The sequence below is a fragment of the Pleurodeles waltl genome, chromosome 1_2 (assembly GCF_031143425.1).
Source record: "Pleurodeles waltl isolate 20211129_DDA chromosome 1_2, aPleWal1.hap1.20221129, whole genome shotgun sequence".
Taxonomy (NCBI): domain Eukaryota; kingdom Metazoa; phylum Chordata; class Amphibia; order Caudata; family Salamandridae; genus Pleurodeles; species Pleurodeles waltl.
This window is the reverse complement of record NC_090437.1, coordinates 463,358,054-463,379,845: the sequence shown is the minus strand read 5'-3', so window position 1 is coordinate 463,379,845 and position 21,792 is coordinate 463,358,054.

The following is a 21,792-nucleotide window of genomic DNA, read 5'->3' as shown; positions in this document are numbered from 1 at the left end:
ATCAAGAACCTCCTGCTTTGGCAGTTCTGTTTCTTGAAAACAAAAAACATTTGCAGAGCAGGTGCTTCAAACGTTGCCCCCCCCCCTTTCAAAACCTCTGTGCTATCATGGTATAATTACTGCTGTTGCTCCCTTCACAGTACAGATATCCCCTTCAGGCACGTGAGGATCTCTCAGTATGGTTAAATATTTCTTTAGCTATCTGACAAAACAGATAATTTGCCACTGTCTAAATTTATGAGAATTGATCAGGATTGTAAAATAAAGGTTTCATGGTCTCTCTTAAAGTATCTTAGGTTTTATATGTTCGAGGAGTGGTGTGTTTTTGTCTCATGGAATATTGTTTTGCTGCATGTTTGAAGCAGTTACCTGTGTTTTGTCAATGGTGCCTTATTCTAGCTGTAGTTAATTGGCAGGTAGTGGGTGTATGAGTACAGGTGTATTATGTCATGATCTTCTGGCAGCATAGGAACAATTTAAATATCAATTGTTTTAATTGTGTATTGTGTTTTGTACATTTAGGCCCTCATTTCAACTTTGGCAGGCGGCAAGCGCCGCCCGGCAAGTTGAAACCGCAGCTCGGCCGCCAATGCGGCCGCACCCTCACGGTGTCTATTTGGAGATCCCCGCTGGGCCGGCGGGCGGAAACCTGGTTTCCACCCGCCGGCCCAGCGGGGATCTCGGCCGCAACATGGGAGCCGGCTCCAAATGGAGCCGGCGGTGTTGTGGCGGTGCGACGGGTGCAGTTGCACCCATCGTGCTTTCCAGACAGTGCAAAGCTCCATGGGGGCCCCACGACTCCCCTTTCTGCCAGCCTTTTCATGGCGGTTCATACCGCCATGAAAAGGCTGGCGGGAGGGGTACTTGTGATCCCCTGGGCAGCACTGCAAGCCACGCTACCCTGGAGGATTAAATCCGCCGGGACAAAAGTGGCGCTTCTGACACGGTCGTAATGCCCGAGTATGTACCGCCAGCCTGTTGGCGGTACAAACTCCAGAACAGCCCTGGCGGTCTTTGACCCCTATTTGTATCACATGTAATATAAATTGATTTAATGTGGAAAGATGGCATGACCCATGACAGGTGAAACCAAAAGTGTTTATTGAAGTCCCTCACCACACCACATAAAAAATTGTAACAGATAGCATAAAACAACTTTGTGCACATGCATAAATAGTTCCTGCATAGGAACTTTTTAAGCGCATATGTTTCACAAAAAGGTATTAAAGGACAGGATTCAAGTGTTATGTTTGTAGAGCCAGGTAAAATAGATTTGAGGAGGCCTCCTGCTTCTTAGGAGTTTTGTTTCCTACAGTAAAAAACTTGTGAATACAATCTGTGAGGCAATAAATATTTTTCTCTTATATCTCTTTAACTTTAATAGGGTGAATCAGTAATTAAACCTGAGACTAGAGGTTAAAGGGGCACTGTGTGCATAATTTTAGAAAGCAATAACAAGGGAGAAAGTAGTAAAAAATTAACATTAGGGAAGAGAATAATTGAACTGAGCAGGTGCACCCAACACGCATATTATCAGGAGGCTGACCCTTATCCAGCTAGGTGATGGATAGCTAGTATCATTAAATCTTTAGTGTATAATGCTTCTTGAAGAGTAAAGTTTTAATTTGTTTATTTTGATCCTATTTTTATACCAGGTACATCTGTGGCATTTGTATAGAAAGCTGATTATGATTTTCATAATTGTTGTAGAGCAAAAGAAATTCAATGATCTGCCGTATAATAAAATTCTTACAGCACATAAATTGGATGTATTAAACACAAAGGGGGTGATTCTAACTTTGGCGGGCGGCCAACAGAATACCGCTACGCGGTCAGAAGACCGCCGCGGTTATTCTGTGTTTCCCGCTGGGCTGGCGGGCGACCGCCAGAAGGCCGCCCGCCAGCCCAGCGGGAAACCCCTTCCCACGAGGAAGCCGGCTGCGAATGGAGCCGGCGGAGTGGGAAGGGTGCGACGGGTGCAGTAGCACCCGTCGCGATTTTCAGTGTCTGCATGGCAGACACTGAAAATCTTTTAGGGGCCCTCTTACAGTCATGTAGATCAGAAAATGTATGGTGTCACAGCTAAACCTTTGATGGACTATTGCTTTTTATGACATTCACCATGTAAAATATTTTGAGATATTAGTGAAAGATTTATGTAAATTAAAAAAATATTAATATAGTAACATACCCATCAGGGTGTCAATAGATGCCATAATTATTAGGGTAGGATTAGTATCAAGGTGCCTGGTGCAAAGGCACTACTAATTGTCCGGCAAAGTTTAGAAGAGCATGTATTATCTTATGTGAGTTTTAACATGTTTCACCTTTATATAATAAATCTAAAAGGGGATCATACATAACCAAAAAGTACAAGTTAACAATTCGAATAGTCACTTATTTTCATGGGTTACAATATACTCAAAAGCTTTTCTATGGGTATGTGTAGACTATTCTTGCATCACTCCAGACCGAGGGCATCATTATGACTCTAACAGTCCTCGCACCTCCAGACTCAGGGTGGAGGTCCAATTGCCACATTATGACCGTGGCGGTCGGAGCCACCACAGGACTGCTAGCCCTGCCAGGAAAATGGTTCCCAATGGGCTGATGGATGTCTTGGTTGTACTTACCTGTGGGAGCGCTGATCTCAGCACTACTGTGCTGAATACAACCTTGTTTTCCATCACCCTTTTCATGGCGGTTTCCCCACCATAAAAAGGCTGGCAGAAAACAAGTGCAGGGGTCCCCCTGCTCAGCACCCTCAAAATGCGCACTGTCTGCGAGCAGCAGCATTGTCCCTGGTTCTATTATGAGCCAGCAACAATGCTGCCGCACCTTTCCCTCTGGGCTGACCAGAGAAGACCTCTGGGACCGTGGTGGTCTACTCTCCAAAGGGCTGGTGGGCCACCAGATGGCCCACCGGCATTTTAATGAGGCCCTTACTCTTGAGTTAGATATATTAGTTGTCTTACTCCTAAAGTACTCCTGGAATGTATGGAGAAGTCAAGAGTTCAAGGGTACTTTTTATCATGATATTAGTGTATTGTGGTCATTGTAAATAAAGTAGATTCTTTATAAGCCTTTTCAGTAAGTGAAATAATGTAGAGCCAACTGTAGTAGAAATATATATGGTTGGTTAATTAAAACAAGAATTGATGGAGGGCGTGGCTTCGGGTGTCAAGATGGTGGTCGCACTCAGAGTTCTCTGGAAACCTCCGTCATCTGCCAGAGGAAGCCGACGCTACTTCCACCCTGAAACACCCGCCCGTTGACCCTGGTGTGTTCCTCGCCCACCAGGGACCCCAGGGCATCAAGGAGCGGAGAGAGGCGATGCCTGGGTCCGGCCGCGGGCAGCCGGAACCTGTGAATAAGATGGCGATGCAGATCGTAGCCTTCCGCCGTGGCCCCTGAAGCAGCGCCGAATTCTGTGTCGGACGTGCTGGAGGAGCGCAAAATAGAGGAGCGAGAGGGGCTCGGCGCCCATACCCCCGCGAGAGCTGTGGTGCGGGTGACTCGGCTGAAGACGGGAGTGACTGCTTCGGCTGCCATGGGACTCGCCTTCCCCTCCGAGACTGAGACTGTCATCGGGGCCTGGGCCCTAGAGGCGGAGGCTGCGACCCGGAGAGGAAATAGCCCCATCGGAGCTAGATCGGCCTGAAATCTTGACGAGCCCTGTCGGGACCCGCCTGGTGGGAGGAGACCACCGGGTCCTGGGCGTGGGCCCTGCAAGAGTGTCACCGAGCACTCCGCATAAGGATCCGGTAGGCGGTGTGGGCGAGCGGCCCAGGCTGAGCGGCAGCCCTCGATCTGGGGCCTGTCCTGCGGTGCGCTGCTGCCGTATGGCCAGACACCGGAGTGTGCCGAGCGGGCCGTTTCCCGCTGGAGTGACCACGAGCGGGCGGAGTGGCGGCTGGAGTCGAGACTGGTGCGGCGGTCCCGGGCTCGCTGGGATGTGTGCACTGGAGGCCCCTAGCTGCGGTGGAGACACGTGAGGGGTGTGGAGCGGCCCCATCGGGGCTCTCTGGTCTTCCTCCCAACCTCGCACAGGAGGGAAGGTGAAGTGGTCCGAGTCGCTGCTGGTGTGGGCCCGTGGGAGCAGTGTCGGGCCCCTGGGGGTGCCATCCCCAGACTTCCCTCCGGACCGAAGCCAGACTGCGAGAGAGCGAGGATTGCTCCGTTGCCGCCACTGCCCCCCGCCGCAATCCCTAATGACACTCAGAGCCGCAGATACTTTGTGCCGGGGAACGAGAGGGGGGCTGGAGCCCCCAAGCTCCTTTTGGACTCGAACCGAGAGTGGATCCAGAGGAGCGGACCACGAAACGGCTGCGCAGGAGATGAAGGTCAGGCGGAGAATAATGGGCCGGGTGCTGTGAGACTGGGGCACGAGGAGTAGAAAGACGTGCCCTTCCCGACCCCGAATGCCCAGAGGGGAGAGAGACCTATCTGTGAAGGTTTCCGAGGGTGAGCAGTACCCGGCGGTGTTGAGCTGAGACGCCTAGACACCATCAAAGAGTGGTTGGCTGGGGATCGCCCATTTCCGAGAGAGACAACCTGAAGGCGATCCGCACAGAGACAAATACCCAGAACGTAGGCCTGCGGACCGGTTGCCCCACCTGAAGTGCCCGAGCCGGTCCCAGCGGTTGTGCCCCTGGAAATATCCCCCCTGGACTTAAAGACACCTGAGGCTGCAGGGTGACAGATACCTGACTTTCAATAACTCCGCAAGTCATAAGGGGGTGCAAGACGCACTTCAGAGATGGGGAAGGATAGAGCAAATAGACAGCCACCGGCCTCTCAGCAGAAAATCGACCAGTTTACCACCTCGACGACTCCCCGAGGCAACCGTGATGTTTCCTCCAAATGCCCTGCGCCAGACGGGGTGAATGTAATCCTTCTGGCTATCCAATCATGGCAATTGGCCGTGGAGACTAAAATAGGAGAGGTACGAGAAGACGTGGGCCTCATCAGACAGGACCTCAGAAACGCAGTGGGTCGTATCACAGAAGTGGAGACCCGTGTCTCCCAAGCAGAAGACGAACTAGCCGACCTTAGAACCAAAGTGGCCCAGCTGCAGACTCGAACCGGAGAGCTTCACCGCCGCGCCGAAGACGCGGAAAACCGCTCAAGACCCAATAATCTGCCCTTTGTGGGATTCCAGGAGAGAGCAGAAGATAATAAAGCCTCTGAATCCCTTGAGCGCTGGATCAGGTCCTGGATGCCGGAACAAGCCCTCTCAGCCTGGTTTGCAATTGAACGCGCCCACAGTTGGTCCCCGAAGGCTGATGATTGCGCGTTTCATAAACTTTAAGGACCGAGACGGCGTCCTCAGTGAAGCCAGAAGCTCAGCTGACCTCCACTGGGAAAACCACAAGATCCTGGTATTCCCGGACTACACCCGTGATGTCCACACCCGGCGCCGGTCCTACGAACATGTCAAACAGAAACTTAGGGCCATGCAGCTTTCCTATATGCTCCTATTCCCCGCGCGCCTAAAAGTCCTTATGGCCGGAAAGGCGTACTTCTTTGAGTCTCCATAGGAGGCCTGGGACTGGTTGACCGAGGAGGGTCTTGGATCTCGGAGGGTCCCTCGTGGACTGATTGAGGGCCCCCCTGGAGGCCGGCCTCCCTCCCAGACGGAGCAACGAAGGGGCCGAAAACACACTAGATCCAGGCGTGGGGGTCGGAGAGGCCCCGGGAGTACTACGTGTGAGAGCAAAGACTGTGATCCTGGCCTCGGGTCCGGAGAGACCCCAGTGGACGCCCCGGGGGACCTGGACCCGGCTCGGGTGGTGGACGGTGACCGCCTCAGCCAGTCCCTGATGCTTGGCTGACAAAGTCAACAAGACCTGCTCTGCGGCACCCGAGCCTTAATTAACACTGCACTGAGCTGACACAATCGGGCTGAAGCAAGTACCTATCCGAAAACGATGACCTGACCGCTGCATGCTACATTCGGCTTGGTCTTCTGTTCACAAATTGCAGATGATCCGTCTTAAAGGAGGGGTCCACCACTACACTCCAATGTCAGTCCTTCGGGCTACATTGTTTAGGTTGGGTAGTTGGGCGACAGATGCTTCCCGGGTTGAAGTATGGGGTGGGGGGAGGTTGGGGGGGTGATAAGTTTACGTTGAAGTTCAATAATAATGTTTTCGTAAGTTTCATTTACTGTTTTGCCCTTTTATTTTATTGCTCGAAGCGGTTGACCCGACACTCACAAACAGACACTTGGCACCTTGACACACCCACACCTCAAACGCGTGGCCCTCACTGACAAAGATAATTTCATGGAATGCGAATGGCCTCTTGAACAAGATTAAGAGGTCGGCTGTATATAGTACTCTTCGCAGATACACCCCATCAGTGGTTTTGCTGCAAGAGACACACCTCCTTGGGACTAGGTGCCCCATGCTTGCGAGGGGAGGATACACAAGGGGAGGTTTCTCACTCAGGTTTCTCTAGAGGCTCCAGGGGTGTGGCTATCTTACTTCATCGCTCATTGCCCATGGTGATCACAGCCACGCAAACCGACCCACAGGGTAGGTATGTTGCAGTATCCGGGTCGCTACACAGGCTATCAGTCAACCTCATATGTACATACGCCCCCCTAACCAGATTCTGTGCTTTCCTAGCTTCCCTTCGTCAGGTCGTGGCTGGACTCCCCCAGGGTACCACACTAATAGGAGGAGACTTCAACGCTGTTCTAGATCCTGAATTAGATGTGTCGGGGGACACCACGGCTGGCTGATCTGGCCGAGCAATGACCCTGAATGGCTGGGCCGAGGGCCTCATCCTATGCAAGGTCTGAAGAATCTGGCACCCCAGAGCAAGACAATACACGCACACCTCAGCAGCCCATAAGACACACGCTAGAATTGATCTCGTGTTCGCGCCCGCGCTGGACGTTACCAATGTCACTGGGGCCGAGATCCTTCCCCGCGGAGTCTCTGACCATGCACCAATACAAATCCGATTAGGCGGCGCGGACCCCACCTGCCGCCCAGTGTGGCGCTTGAACGCATGGTATTTACAGGACGAAGAATACAAAATAGCAGTAAGAAATCATCTTACTCAATACTTTGAAGAAAACCTGGGATCGGTGCAATCCTCAGGTACGGTCTGGGCCGCATGTAAAGCGACAATCAGAGGACACGCCAAGCATCTCCTTCGCGCGCGTGAACGTGCGCAAAACTCCCAAGTAGCAGAACTAGAGGCCCGCTCAATCCGCCTCGAGGCCTGGCACTACGCCTCTCCCTTCGCCCCTTGCATGCAGCAGCTCATAAAGGTGCGCAAGGCGATTAAAATCCTGGTCTTGGAGTCCGCCAAACACATTTGGAGGGCGTCAGCAGCTCGGTTATATGGCTGGGGGGACAAAAATGGGAAACTCCTACACTGGCTGGCCACGCGACCTATGGCTAACAGGGTTATTTCAGAGATCATAGACAAAGCGGGGACCCTCTCCAAAATACCCAGAGATATTGCACAGCGTTTCGCTTCTTATTATGCGTGGTTATACGAAGAATGCCCCCGATCACAGGCAGAGAGGGAGCCCCCCTCCTCAATGACATTCCCCCCCCAAAAAATTTCCCAGGCAGTCCGAGATAGCTAGAAGAGGCAATAAGTTTGGTGGAAGTCTCGGGTGCAATGGCCACCTTGGCTTCGGGCAAGACCCCAGGTCCGGACGGCTCCCCAGCAGAACTGTACAGTAAATGCAGTGACATACTAAGGTGGTCATTACAACCTCTGCGGTCTTTTTACAAGACCGCCGAGGGACCGCCGTGCGGAAGACCGCCAGTAGTGGCGGTTTGCCGCTCGGCGTATTATGACTGTTGGCTGCTCTCAGTCCTTTTTAGGACGGAGAGCCGCCAACAGCCATACTGGCGGGCGGCGGGGAAGTGGAGGTTGCTCCACCTCCACCGCCACGCCAACAGAACACCGCCCAGCGAAAAACGTCCTGTGATTTGGCGCGGCGGTGTTCTGTTGGCGTTTCTGACTGAGTGTGTGGGTGTAGGCATGTGTGTCGGTGTGTGTGCGTGTGTGTGTTGGTGGTGCCTGCGTGCGTGTCATGTGTGTGTGTGAGTTCTGTGATGTTGGGGGTTGGGGTGGGTGGCAGGGGTGGTGGGGGGTGTAGGGGAGGGAGTCGTGGTGGGGGAGACCCCTATCAGTGCCAGGGAAGGAATTCCCTGGCACTGATAGTGCATACCGCCATGGATTTCATGGCAGTTCCTACCGCTGGAAATCCACGGCGGTAAGCCGGGTCAAAATACCGGCGGCGGTATTGTTACAGCCGACAGGCTGGAGACCCAGGTCTCCAGCCCGGCGGGCAGAACGGAGAAGCGGCGGACGACCATGGTGGTAACCGCCATGGTCATAATACAAAAAAAAAGACCGCCAGCCTGTTGGCGGTCTTACCGCCGCTTCTCCGCCTTCCGCCAGGGTCATAATGACCCCCTAAGTCCTCACCTTCTCAACATGTACGACGAAGCGGAGAGCAACGGTCGATTCCCCCCCAGAAATCGACCAAGCCACAATATCGGTAATCCCCAAAACTCAACCTCCGTCGCGGCATTGGTCAGACTACCGGCCCATATCTCTCCTAAACATCGAAGTTAAAATACTGTCCTCAGTTCTCGCCTCCAGATTGAAGATAGCACTCCCATCGCTGGTCCACCCCGACCAATGTGGCTTTATGCCCTCCCGATTGTATCAGGCGGCTGCACTTGGCCCTGGCACACCGTGGAGTCTTGACCCAATCCCCCAAGGCCCTACTCCTACTCGTTTTTGAAAAAGCCTTCAACACCATGGACTGGTCCTACCTTGATCAAGTCCTGCGGAGTAATGGGATTGGTCCCAAATTTCGAAAGTACTCCCATCCAACGGCTAGGGTGCAGGTGAACGAGTTATATCCGACTCGTTTCCCATTAGCCGTGGCACTCGTCAGGGATGCCCTTTGTCCCTGCTGCTCTTTGCACTCGTAATAGAGCCCTTGGCAAAACTGCTCCGAGAGGACCCTCTGATTGAGGGATGGTCTTGGCCCGCAGGACCGATGGACCGGGTGGCGCTCTATGCCAACGATTTTCTCCTATACATCGCTAACCCGGCCACAAGTGGCCCACGTATCCTACAGATCCTGGACCTCTTCTCAGAGGCCTCTGGCCTCACTCTAAACCCCGCAAATCTCTGCTGGTTCCTCTGCACCCCACGAGGGATTGTATTGACTGGCAACAGAACATTCCCATCTGCCGAAATAGTTTCAAATACTTGGGGGTCCACGTTGCCCTCATTCCAGAGTTAGCGTGGGAACTTAACGTCACACCACTCACTATCAGAATCAAAGACGATCTTCAGCGTTGGCAAACCCTGCCCCTTAATCTGCTTGGGAGAATAGCACTCTACAAAATGGTGGTCCTTCCTAGGCTCCTCTACTTACTACAGAACTTCCCATACCCAGTCCCCAAGAGATGGTGTTAGGGTTTGTACACAGCAAAGAGCATGTCCCCTCTCACTGCACTAGTGGGTTCTGTAATAGCTCCCTTTTAAACTTATTATTGAAAGCCTTTCTTGTTATCTCACCTTCCCCCCCCCCTAGGCTTCTGTGTATGTTGTTTAATGTGCTGTTTTGTTTACACATTGGGCCTTGCTTTTACCAAGGCTTCTTTAAAACACTCCTCCCTAGGCCATGTGTTAATCCAACTCATTTGCATGATAACTGAAACTCTGCACACCTTTCAAGAACATGTGCAGCATGTGAGGACCACACCCAGCTCTTCAAACCACACCCAGCTCTGCACACCTTCCAAAAACATGTGCAGCATGTGAGGACCACACCCAGCCCTTCAAACCACACCCAGCTCTTCGAACCACACCCAGCCCTGTCTATAAAAGGCATCCCCCGAGCCTCACCCAGTGCTTGTGCTCGTCTACCTCCCGCTTACCTGAGAACAGATCCCTCGGCGCTGGCACTCCTGCTCTTTACAGACTTTCTTTGACTTCAATGGGCGCAGCTGCTGGCTCTTCCTTCTTCCGGTTTCCGGTTCCTCCTTGCCTCAGCCTCTCTCCTACGAGTAACCTGCAAAAGAGAAAGAAGACAAGGTTAGACTGATCAGTATCTCTTGCGAGCAACAAGTAAGTGCAAAACTTTTTATTACCTGAGGGAGCTTTGATGGCAATTTCTGTATTCGTGTATAGACAGTTTGAGGCGAAGTGCCTTCCACGAGCATTGTGATTCAGGCTCTTTGTTGCAGGAGTATTTTGCGGAACTTTGTGAAGCGGACATTGTTTTTTTTTCATGGAACTTTTGGGAATCGAACAGTGGAAACCATTGACAGCAAGGCAAACAGTAAATCAAGGACTTGCACAAATTACATGCTGTATTTTGATGTAAAAGTACAGTATTTGTTTTATAAAAGATTCTGGAAATATGGGAAAAGTGAGTCTGCTATTGGGAATTTAGGCTTTAGTTATATTATGATGAATGTTTGATATTGGTAATTCTGATAACGGTATTTGTTTAATGTTTTAGAAGCTTTACAGTAATAGAAAACACATCCCAGAGCAGTAACACATTCCAAACCTGGAAACTAGAGACCTGGATCCAAGAGGTACTTTTAGAAGAGAATTTCTAATAAATAAAGGGATAATCAGGAACCCATTTAGGAATAGGTTGCACTTATCTGTTCTTTGTTTATGTTTCATTAGGCACCAGTTTCTACAGAAGTCAGAAAGGGCCGCAGATTTGTGCAGCACTTCAACAGTGGAAACACAAGAACGGTGTTGTCTCTCTTTTTTATTTTATCCACTTCCCCCCTTCCCTTGAGCTTCTGTTCTTAGTGCCCTGTTTTAAAAACTAGTGTGCTGGAACAAGCAGTTTCAGGGTGGGGTCGGATTGTATTCAACCTCCATCAGAACTGAACAAGAACTCAGGTGAGCTGGGCTTTGACAGATGGTTCAAAGAAATTGATTCAGTGACGCACCACTTCTTGGGGAAGGGTACGGAGGGTTGGGAATGTCTTATATTTATTACTACCACCTTGCAACACACCTCCTCGTCATTAATGACTGGGTTGGCGGAGGCTGGTCAGACCCTGCATACTGACTTGAGCTCCACACACTGGGCTACCCCGGGGTCTTTGACGCTCTTTACGGGTGCCTGATTCCTTGGACTATTTCGGAAGTGACTAAAGTGGTCTTGATGGGGTGGCGAGACGCCCAGAAGGTATCAGGTTGGTGGAAACGCATCACCCAACAGACCCCACTATGGCACGGACTGAGGGGGTTCCAGAAATGGGATAATATAGGGATCTCCACACTGGGAGACATCTGGGGGGATCGCATATGAGGTCCTTCGAAGAGCTCCAGGGACTCTTCTCTTTAAACAAAACACAATTCCACAAATACCTCCAGCTCCGTCACGCTTTGCTGGTGCACACACGAACAGGTGAACACGTTCCCGAGTACAGCCCCATGGAAGCGAAGGTACTAATGGGTAATCTAGGTAGAGGCGGAGTTTCGCAGATATACCACTCACTGATAGCTAACACCACGTGTCCCCTTGAGGGACTTCGCTGCAGATGGGAGGGATGGGTGGGACCAATGGAGGAGGAGGAATGGAGAGAGGCATTGATGGCACCACAGACCCTAACAATGTCGACCCGATTCCGTCTCTTGCAATCCTTCTACCTACACACAGCATACCTTGCACTTGCAAGGCTACACAAAGCAGGCCTCCGCCCCACAGCCGGCTGCCCCCGATGTTCCAATCCAGAAGCTGATTTCTTCCATATGGTAAGGGCATGCCCAATTATAGACTTACTGGAGAGCAATCACAAAGCAGATCTCCAGTGCCTTGCAAGAGGATGTGATAAGCACCCCACTCCCACTCCTGCTGGGGGTAATGGGAGATGTGGACTTGAGGAGGGGAGACCGGATTTTTCTGGGAGTAGCATGCCTAGTGGCTAAAAGAGACATTATGACAGACTGGAAAGCGGGAGCAGCACCATCTCTGAATAAATAGAGACAGGGAGTGGACTGGTGTGCACAGCGCGAGAGACTGGTATATGAGGCCAGGGGATGCCCAAGTAAACATGACAAAGTATGGGGGAAGTGGGAGGCCTTGACAGGAGACTAGTTCGAAGCAAAGCCCTGCGCCTGGCGAGGGCACCTGTTCCAGAGAGGAGGCCGTGGTCTCCCTCTACCTGTCTTTCTTCCACTGCCTGTACCCCTCAGCATGAGTCGGAGACCAAATTATTCCCTACCATGTTGAGGCACAGACAATACACATTGAGGCGGTCATTCCGACCCTGGCGGTCATTGACCGCCAGGGCCGGGGGACCGCGGGAGCACCGCCAACAGGCTGGCGGTGCGCCCAAGGGCATTCTGACCGCGGCGGTACAGCCGCGGTCAGAAACGGAAAACCGGCGGTCTCCCGCCGGTTTTCCGCTGCCCTGAGGAATCCTCCATGGTGGCGCAGCTTGCTGCGCCGCCATGGGGATTCCGACCCCCTCACCGCCATCCTGTTCCTGGCGGTCGTGACCGCCAGGAACAGGATGGCAGTGAGGGGTGTCCTGGGGCCCCTGGGGGCCCCTGCAGTGCCCATGCCAATAGCATGGGCTCTGCAGGGGCCCCTGTAAGAGGGCCCCTAAAAGATTTTCAGTGTCTGCATTGCAGACACTGAAAATCGCGACGGGTGCTACTGCACCCGTCGCACCCTTCCCACTCCGCCGGCTCCATTCGGAGCCGGCTTCCTCGTGGGAAGGGGTTTCCCGCTGGGCTGGCGGGCGGCCTTCTGGCGGTCACCCGCCAGCCCAGCGGGAAACACAGAATAACCGCGGCGGTCTTCTGACCGCGTAGCGGTATTCTGTTGGGGGAACTTTGGCGGGCGGCCTCCGCCGCCCGCCAAAGTTAGAATCACCCCCTGAGTTCTGTGTGGGACCGGGTTGATTGTGCTCGAGCATTAATTGTGTTAAATGTGTTAATTGTTTTTGTGCATTTGTATATGCTGTATACCTATTTGGTCACTTTTCCCAAAACAATAACATTTTCTTTATTAAAAAATAAAACAAGAATTGAAGATGAGGATGACAATATTCAATGAGAATGATGTGAGTAAAATATTAAACCCATCAACCACACTTTGTGACTTATTTAGTAAATTAATACATATCTATAAAACCAAAATCATTACTATTTGATCATTTTGTATTGTAGTCAAGGTGTCTAATGGAACAAATTAAAAAAGTTCTACGTTTTTCTCTATGCTGCAGAAATACACCACTCATGATTGATAACTGTTACCAGAGGTGAGTTTTTCATCAATTAAATGATCAATGGTTTTCAAATGAAAGAAATAAATTACTTGAAACAGCTTTTAATACTGTTTTTGTAGCTAAGTACAGAAACTACAATTGAATACATATAATATACAGATAAAAAGGAGGTATCTTATTGGCCCCTGCAGATGCACAATGTTGTCCTTTCCATAATGTCATACATTAAACACAAATTGTAGTCACCTTAATAGATGAGACTATGCCTGAGATCAATTTTCATTCCTGTGTTTTTAGTGACCCAAAATATATGAAAAAATGCTTTGTAATTGAATGCGGATAAAACATAACTTCTGATTTTTGGCAATTTGTCAATCTCTTAAACTCAAAATTGGTGTCCTGTCAAATTGCGAGGGCCTCCTATACTGTTAGCTTCTGCTAAAGTACTGAGGTCCAGAATAAAGAGGGCCTCCTTGCGCCTCATTAGCATCATTTGTTTTATGCTAATGTGGCCCAACAAAGGCAAAATCGCTGCGCCAGATTTACAAAGTGGCGCAAAGCATGCATTGCACCACTTTGCAACTCCTTGCTCCACATTATGCCTGTGCCAATGCATGCAAGGGGGGCATTCCCCTGTTAGGCGGGCTGAAAAAAATGGATCAAAGGAATCTAAAAGATTTCTTTGTACCATTTTTTGCAGCATTTTTAAAGCTTGCTCAGAACAGGCGTTAACAGGGGCACACCATTATTTACAATAGGCCCCTATGTACTGTTCATGGTTAGTGCCAAAATGTTGGCACTAAACCTGAACAGTACATCAATAGCGTCAAAAATGTTGATACTATTGCCCTCCACCCTGCGCCAGCGCACACATGGTGGTGGAAGAGGAGCTCTGGGTGCAGCACCACTTTTCTTAAATCTGCCCTTGAGTTTCTTCATAGACTGTCAACTCACTTTCGAAAAGCATGTTAATGCAAATTCAGTGTCCTATGAATGCTCTATACACGGCTTCCTCTCTTGCCAATCTAAGTGCAAAACATAGTCCTGTCAATGTCTCCCGACTGGAATACTGCAATGCACAATATTTTGTCCTTCCTTATAAAACTTTGACCCACTTGCAATCTGTTCAGAAACAGGCAGTAACAATTCTGACTTCCATGAATTACACCAACTCGGTCACACAGACACAAATTCCATAGTTTACACTGGCTTCAAGTAAATAAGAGAGTGATGTTTAAATTCATAAGCAATGCCCACAGCGCTGTCTGTCAGCACTGCTTGGTGATTATTTATTCTTAGCTTCATAGATACATTCCAAACAGACTTTTATGATCTGCTGATACCCTTCTACTTTCCATTCCTCAACGTAATGATGCTTGTAAGTGGAGAAGATCTTTTTAATTTGTCAACTATAAGTTATAGAATAGACATACACTTGCAGGCCGAGCCCAATCACATAAAAATTTTTAAGTCTTTTAAAACAATTAGGTGTGTCTCTAGTGCAAGTATAGTATTTTCTGGGTATTTGTTGTGCTTTATAAATATTTATCATGATCCTCATCATCAGTAGACCGCAAAAGTTATTTCAACGAATGCGACTCTAGTGAAATCATAGAAAATATCAAACTACATTATATAAACTTTAATCTGTAACTATTGACAGTTAATAGCTACATAATTCATTTAAAGAAATTTTTGCATTTATTAAAATTCCAATACATTGATAAGGATAGATTTTTTAAACATATTTATTAAAAGCATTTTTTACAAAGTTATCTGTTGCCTGGCTGAAACTCCTGTATGCTAATTTGCATTAATTGTACAGCAGATGCCCAGAGAATCATTGACCTTAATGAAGTGTGAAAATTGCCTACAGAGCAGGTGGAATGTCCTTGGTATGTGTGTGTTTTTTTCTTTCCCTTACAGGAAGACTGACAGAGTTGAACCAAGAACTTGTTTCACAAGTAAATGTACAGTGAGACCTCGAGAAGTAAGCTATTTTTCCAACAGCCAGGTTTGCACCAACCCCAGTGGGAGGGAATCTACATCCCAGGACTGGTTCTAATTGACCCCAAAGAGGACTGCTCATTTACCTGACCACGACCCGTGTGGGCAGACAATATCTGCATAATGGAGGATGGTTTCTCCATCTTGAATTTTGGGGATACAATACACAGTGAGATTGTTTTCAATTGGGCAAAACGAAACTGGTGCAAAAATGTATAGGGTTGTCCCAGGGAACTTTAACTACATCTGTTAGGGAGGAGCCATGTGTTGATTTCACTTACTGGCTTGTGTCCACAAGTCTTGCACCCGCAACCTATCCTTTTCAAATCACTTTCCGGACCTGTGGTAGAACAGAACAGATCAGAATATGTTAGGAATTAAACATTGCTTTCTGTGATCTGATAGAAACCCTGAAGGGCTGGACCTGCTCTATCTTGGACTCAGCAAAAAGAAGTAGACTCCAAGGGTCATTCGACTGCCCTCTTGTGATGCTACAGCACCACAACAAATCAGAAAACTGACCTGCCTTGGTTCCTGGTCAGCCTTGACAGGATCAAGCTCTAAAATTACAAAAATCTTCCTTTAATATCTGGAAGCTTTAGGTGAGGGTGAAAGAGAATGAACTCTGCGGAATTGTGACTTAGAACATTTTTGGATTGCCAGAGCTCCAAACAACAGAGACCTACCAGCAGAGTTAATCTAGTGAATGTGCAACTATCTTGGTCTGCAGAAATAGGTTTGTACTCCTTGGAACTTCTTTAGAGCAATAAATCTGTTTCAGCAGAACCATGGAGAAAAGGTATCTTGTCTCCTGTAGTGTTATTCACATGTAACCTGCCACCTTTCCCCGCTAGAGGAATCCAAGCTCCAAAAAATAGAGCAAGTGCCTAATTTAGACTTTGACTGACTGGTACTTTGTTACTTATGCAACAAATACCCTGTCCACCTTTTTAAAAGTGGATTAGGATATTATGAATTTGTACGAAGGTGGAAGGAATAAGCAGCTTGTTAGTGATGGAGTACCCTTCCACCTAACTCTAAATCAGGCCCTAAGTCCCACCATAGAATTTAGGACCAGGGTACGATGCAAAACGTAGGTGGCCAACGTGATGACAGGCAATTTGAACTTTCCCGTTCTCAGCCTTTCTTTCCAAAACCAACAGCTTAAAAGGGACCTGACTCATACCAATACCACTTAGTGAAACATACCTACAAACAGCATGCTGCTTTGCTTGATTTAGAGGAGCTGATTTAGGTTTTGGCACAGAAGGGATTCTGATGCAATCGCTACAGAGTACCCTCTCCTCCAAGCTTTTGGTCCACTCGCCCATTTTACATGTGAATGAAATGCCAGGTTTACAGTGAAAAATTAAAATTTACTCCATTGGCGTAAACCTGTCTCCAACGGACCAAAGGCCCTAATTTGTGCTGGTGGTTGCAAGGCTTTTGCCACCATCAGATGTATCTTGATGGTGTGGGGCAGTAACAAAATGACTCCCACACTATGGGGATCATTAGGTAATTTTATTTTTCAAAAACAAACAGCCTCCTTGAGAATTTCATTATGAAAATTACAACACTTTGTACATTTTTGACAAATGGCCCTGTTGTTCAAGAGAGCCATCCTTCAAACTGTCCCTACATTAATAGGAATCACCATGGCACCCATTCGTGCCAATCTATAGAAGTGTTGGTGGGGCATCGGAACATCTATAAATGTAGGTGATGGAATAAAGGCAGCGTGCCTGACAAAAAGTCGTACAAAACCTGAACTAAACTGACCAGTCAGACATCAGCTATAGTTTGGTATCACCACATATATGAGACATATTAGTCTGAGCATAGATTAGTTTAACAGCCTAGCCCTTTCACACATGTTAGCATGTCACAGCATGGTTCATACAGGGCCCTGAGGACTCTTCTAGACAAACTATAGCTTATAATTCAAATGCGGCTGGTAACATCATTCATTGGTCCAATTTGAATTATGAGCTACTTGGAAACATCGAGGGGCTCATTTACAAGCCCCATGTGCCTCGTTGTGCAACCCTAGCATAATATATTTTACGTTAAGGCAGCTTTAAGGAGGCTGCCATATTTACAAAGTGGTGCAATGGTTGCATTGTGCCACTTTGTAACCTCTTGCCCCACATTATACCTCTGCCAGGTATAATTTATGCAAGGGGGGCATTCCCACACAGGAAGGCCCAGAAAAAAGGTGCAGTGAAATCTACAAGATTTCACAACACTAATTTTCCCGTCATTTTAATGCATTTAATGGGTATTTAAGGGCAGGCTCTAAACTGACATACCCATTGTATCTATTGGGCCTCCCTGTACTTTGGTGGACCAGCCCCATAATTTATGGTGCCATTCCAGCAAAGCGCCACAATAGCGTCGTAAATGTTGGCGCTATTGTCCTAACCTGTGCCATGGTGCACTGTATAATAAGTACAGAGCTAACATGGTGACATTGGGGTGGGCAGGGCAACACAAGAAAAGTGGTGCATCAGAGCTGATGCGCCACATTCTTGTAAATGAGGCTCTGAGTGTCTGTTTACTTTCAGCACATGATTTTGGATGCTAAAAGGGGATATATTATGCACACAAACTTCTGGGGAAATGAGGAATTAAGTTAACACTCAAACCCATAATGGCAGATTACCTAGTAGATCTTCTTTAAACAAGAGATTGCCAGGGTTAAACAAACAATTTCCATTAAATCGGCACCCCTCCCAGAATTGATGTTACATAGAGTACTGCTCATATCGGGTATCATAATTGAAGCCCCACACCTTGGCTCTTCTCTTTTTATGAGGCTCGTAACTACTTAGTGAACAAAAGCTCTCCAACACGTAGCTCAGGACGTGCCTGTAGCTATTTGGTACCATGGAAGTATTTCTCTGAAGTGTAGTCCAGCATAATATAGAATTCAGAGGGTCTAGCAATTTTAAAGATAGCAGCGCTACACATCTGTAGCTTTGGAATTTATGTAAGACGAAAAAACAGCAGGGCCACACACTAACACACAAACACACAATGTGATAAACAATTTTACATACAAAATGACCACCTGTCTCCTCTCGCAATTTAGAAAAGTGACATAGAAGTGAGTCAATTTGCAAAGACTACTCTATTGATCATACACTACCTGCGAAAATTGAGCCAGAAGAGCATTGTCATCAATAACCTGAGTCAAGTTGCCAGACTATGGGACTACTGCCCATAGAGTGAAAGTATGTGATGACCAGGCATTAATAGCCATCTCACCAACCACAGGAGACACTAGATTGTATTGGCCTTGTTTGTTTTCAACTATAAAAGTGGTGTATGTAGGTGTGTTTTTCTGAACGTACGTACACTTATGCGTGATATTAAGTATGTGTTGTGTTTGTGGTTGGTGACATGTCCCTCCATAAAAGACAATGGGGGTTATTACAACTTTGGAGGAGGTGTTAATCCATCCCAAAAGTGATGGTAAAGTGACGGATATACCACCAGCGTATTACAAGTTCCACAGGATATAATGGACTCGTAACACGGCAGGTGGTATATCTGTCACTTTACCGTCACTTTTGGGACGGATTAACACCTCCTCCAAAGTTGTAATAACCCCCAATGTCTCAGCCTGCATTTATACATAGTATACTAAGTCAAGTCATAGTGTATCAAAGTGCATGAGAGAAGTATAAACAGTGTTGGGTAGAATATCAAAGTGGAAAATATTGTATGGACAGAAAGTCATGTCAAAAATTTCGGAGAACAAAATATTGAGACGGTAAATGCAAATAGGTATGTATAGATTTACTATTGCTAACTCCACATCTATGTACCTTGAAAAAAAAAATATATATACATATATGTTGGAAGAAATATGATAAGGCCTTAGCAAACCGCAAGTTAATCTTAAATAAGACCCCATGGGAGGATTTAGCTCAGGCCTGTGAAACTAGAAAGAGCTCTCTGGTTTGGAAGACGATAAATAGGCCTTGTTTTGCCAACGTAACTATACTTTTTGATGTCACCACATTTTGGAGCAACAATGGGTGGAACATTTTAAAGTGGTTCACAGCTTTGGCCTCAGTAAAGGTGCAGAGGGTCTGGGTGATTTACTGTTGGGCAGAGCTAATATTTTCTTTACTTTAGATAACGTTTCTCAGAGTATTCAGGTGTTATCTCACAATAAGGCCCCACAGCCCGGTGGTATACCCTCTGACTTGTTTGTGGACAACATTGATCTGCTGGCCAGCCTTGACAATGGCTCTCAATGCTGCAGTGAGGGAGGGTGGCCGGACTCACGGTCTACTGCTGTAATTGTACTGATATTTAAGTATGGGACACAAACAACTCACATTGCAATCAGCCGAGATCACTAATTTACGCAGAGGTGAAGGTCCTTTGGAGGGTACTCTTGAATAGATTGATGTTGAAAGCAGACACAAATGATATATTTTTTGAGGTCCAATCTAGCTTTCGGCCAGGCAAATCAACAATGGATCAATACTTGAATTTATATTTAATCATAAATAACTATACAGTTGTCCAGCCTGGATCACTTCACCTGGTATTTATGGATCTCATGTCCATCTTTGACAGGGTCAATCTCAGGAAACTGTGGGGCCTGCTTCTTGTGATGTGGCTGAATCCAGACATTGTGCATCTTTTATCAAACTTGTATCCCAACACCTCAGCTTTGGAAAGGTATTCACAGGGTGCGGATTGCACCCAGCACTTTGGCACCAGTGGGGATGTCCACCAGGGATGTATATCCGCCCCTTTCTTGCTCACCCTTTACATTAATGGACTTGAACAGGCTCTCCTCTCAGTGCTGGCTGACTGCCCAAGGGTGGGTACTAGACCGCTGCCTGTTTTATTGTATGCCTCATGGCATGAACTGTGGACAGTTTTGACCTTGAGGTAAACTTCACAAAATCATATGTCAGGTCCCTGATACACCAGTTCCAAAACTTTTAAGGTGGGAAATCACACATTGGCCAAAGTATTGGCTTTTTCTTACCTAGGTTGCTATTTGATGTGAATAACTATTGGAAGCTCCAGATTGAGGAAAGGAGATGCAAGCTTGATACAGCCATAGGGGCAGCAGCCAGATTAACCTAGAGTTCACGCTCTTGGTCTCCAAGCATTTTAGCTGAGCTATATCAGGCCAAGTGCATCTCCAGGGTTCTATGTGGCTGTGATGTATGGGGATACATGAGGGTTGATACGATCCAGTGTGCTGAAAATATATTTATAAGACGGATTCTGCAGGTACTGTAAAGCACCCTGGCCTTCTCCGTCCATGACAAGCTTGGGTAAAAATTCATAGTAAACATTGTTGCTCATATATATATATATATATATATATATATTTTTTTTTTTAAGAGAAATAACAGGCGACTTTCTTGTAAGGCATGTCAAATGGTATCTTTACTTTCTATGTAACCTTTAATGCTAAAAGTAAAAAGTATGGAGATTTTTTATGTTTTTTTGATTTTCTATTGCAGATAACAATCAAACTTCTCCAAAAAATAGAAGGCCCAAATAGATATGAAGCAGAACTAGTGCTAATTAGAGGATACCCCCTACCCTCTGATGAGGATGAACTTGATGAAGTTCAAACAATGAACAAAGTCAAAAGAGATGCTCTAAAATAGGACTTCTGTTTTGCCTTGTTCAGTACATTGAACTATTATTTAGTACATTTATGTCAACTCTTATATAGTATTACACGTGATTTAAGTAAAAAACTGTTAATAAACTATTTTTGGCTAAAAGGAAATATGCATAAATGTTTTTGTGGTTTCTTTAACTATAAAACCAAACAAATGGTGCTATTTGTACTAGTATAAGGGATAAACGTACCACAAACATGTTCTTTTTCATGCTTATATTAATTCTATTTCATATCTAATCTTTTCCAAAGAAAAGAATATCTTGTCACAAGCAATCACAATGATATTGTACATCACTTATTGGTTTGGGGAACTTAAATATCAAAATGATTACCATATAGTGCAATATTTAAGATGGGGTGCTACACCAACTAGGCTTTCATGTTATTACTAACTGACACTGTGTTAATATAGAAGGCACTTGTTGGAAATGGCCCTCTCTGCAGGGTCATCCCTAAACTTTTTTTAGTTTACTCCTACATTTTGCTGAATACGTTTTTGTTGGTTTTAGGACTCTGTGTGCTTCACCACTGCTAACCAGCGCTAAAGTGCTTGTTCTTCCTGCTTAAAACAGGGTAATATTGGCTTAGCCACAGCTGTCATATTTAATGTACTTATAAGCCCCTAGCAAAGTGCACTACATGTGACTAGGGCCTATTAATTAAATGGGACTAGTGGCTTGCAGCACTGATTGCATTGATTGCACCACCCATTGAAGTAGCACTTTAAACATGCCTCATGGCTGCCATTGCAGCCTGTGTATATATACTTTTAAACTGCCATGTTAACATTGCAAAGTAAAGCTTTTAATAGGTCAAAACATTCCTTTCTAATACAAGTAAGTGACC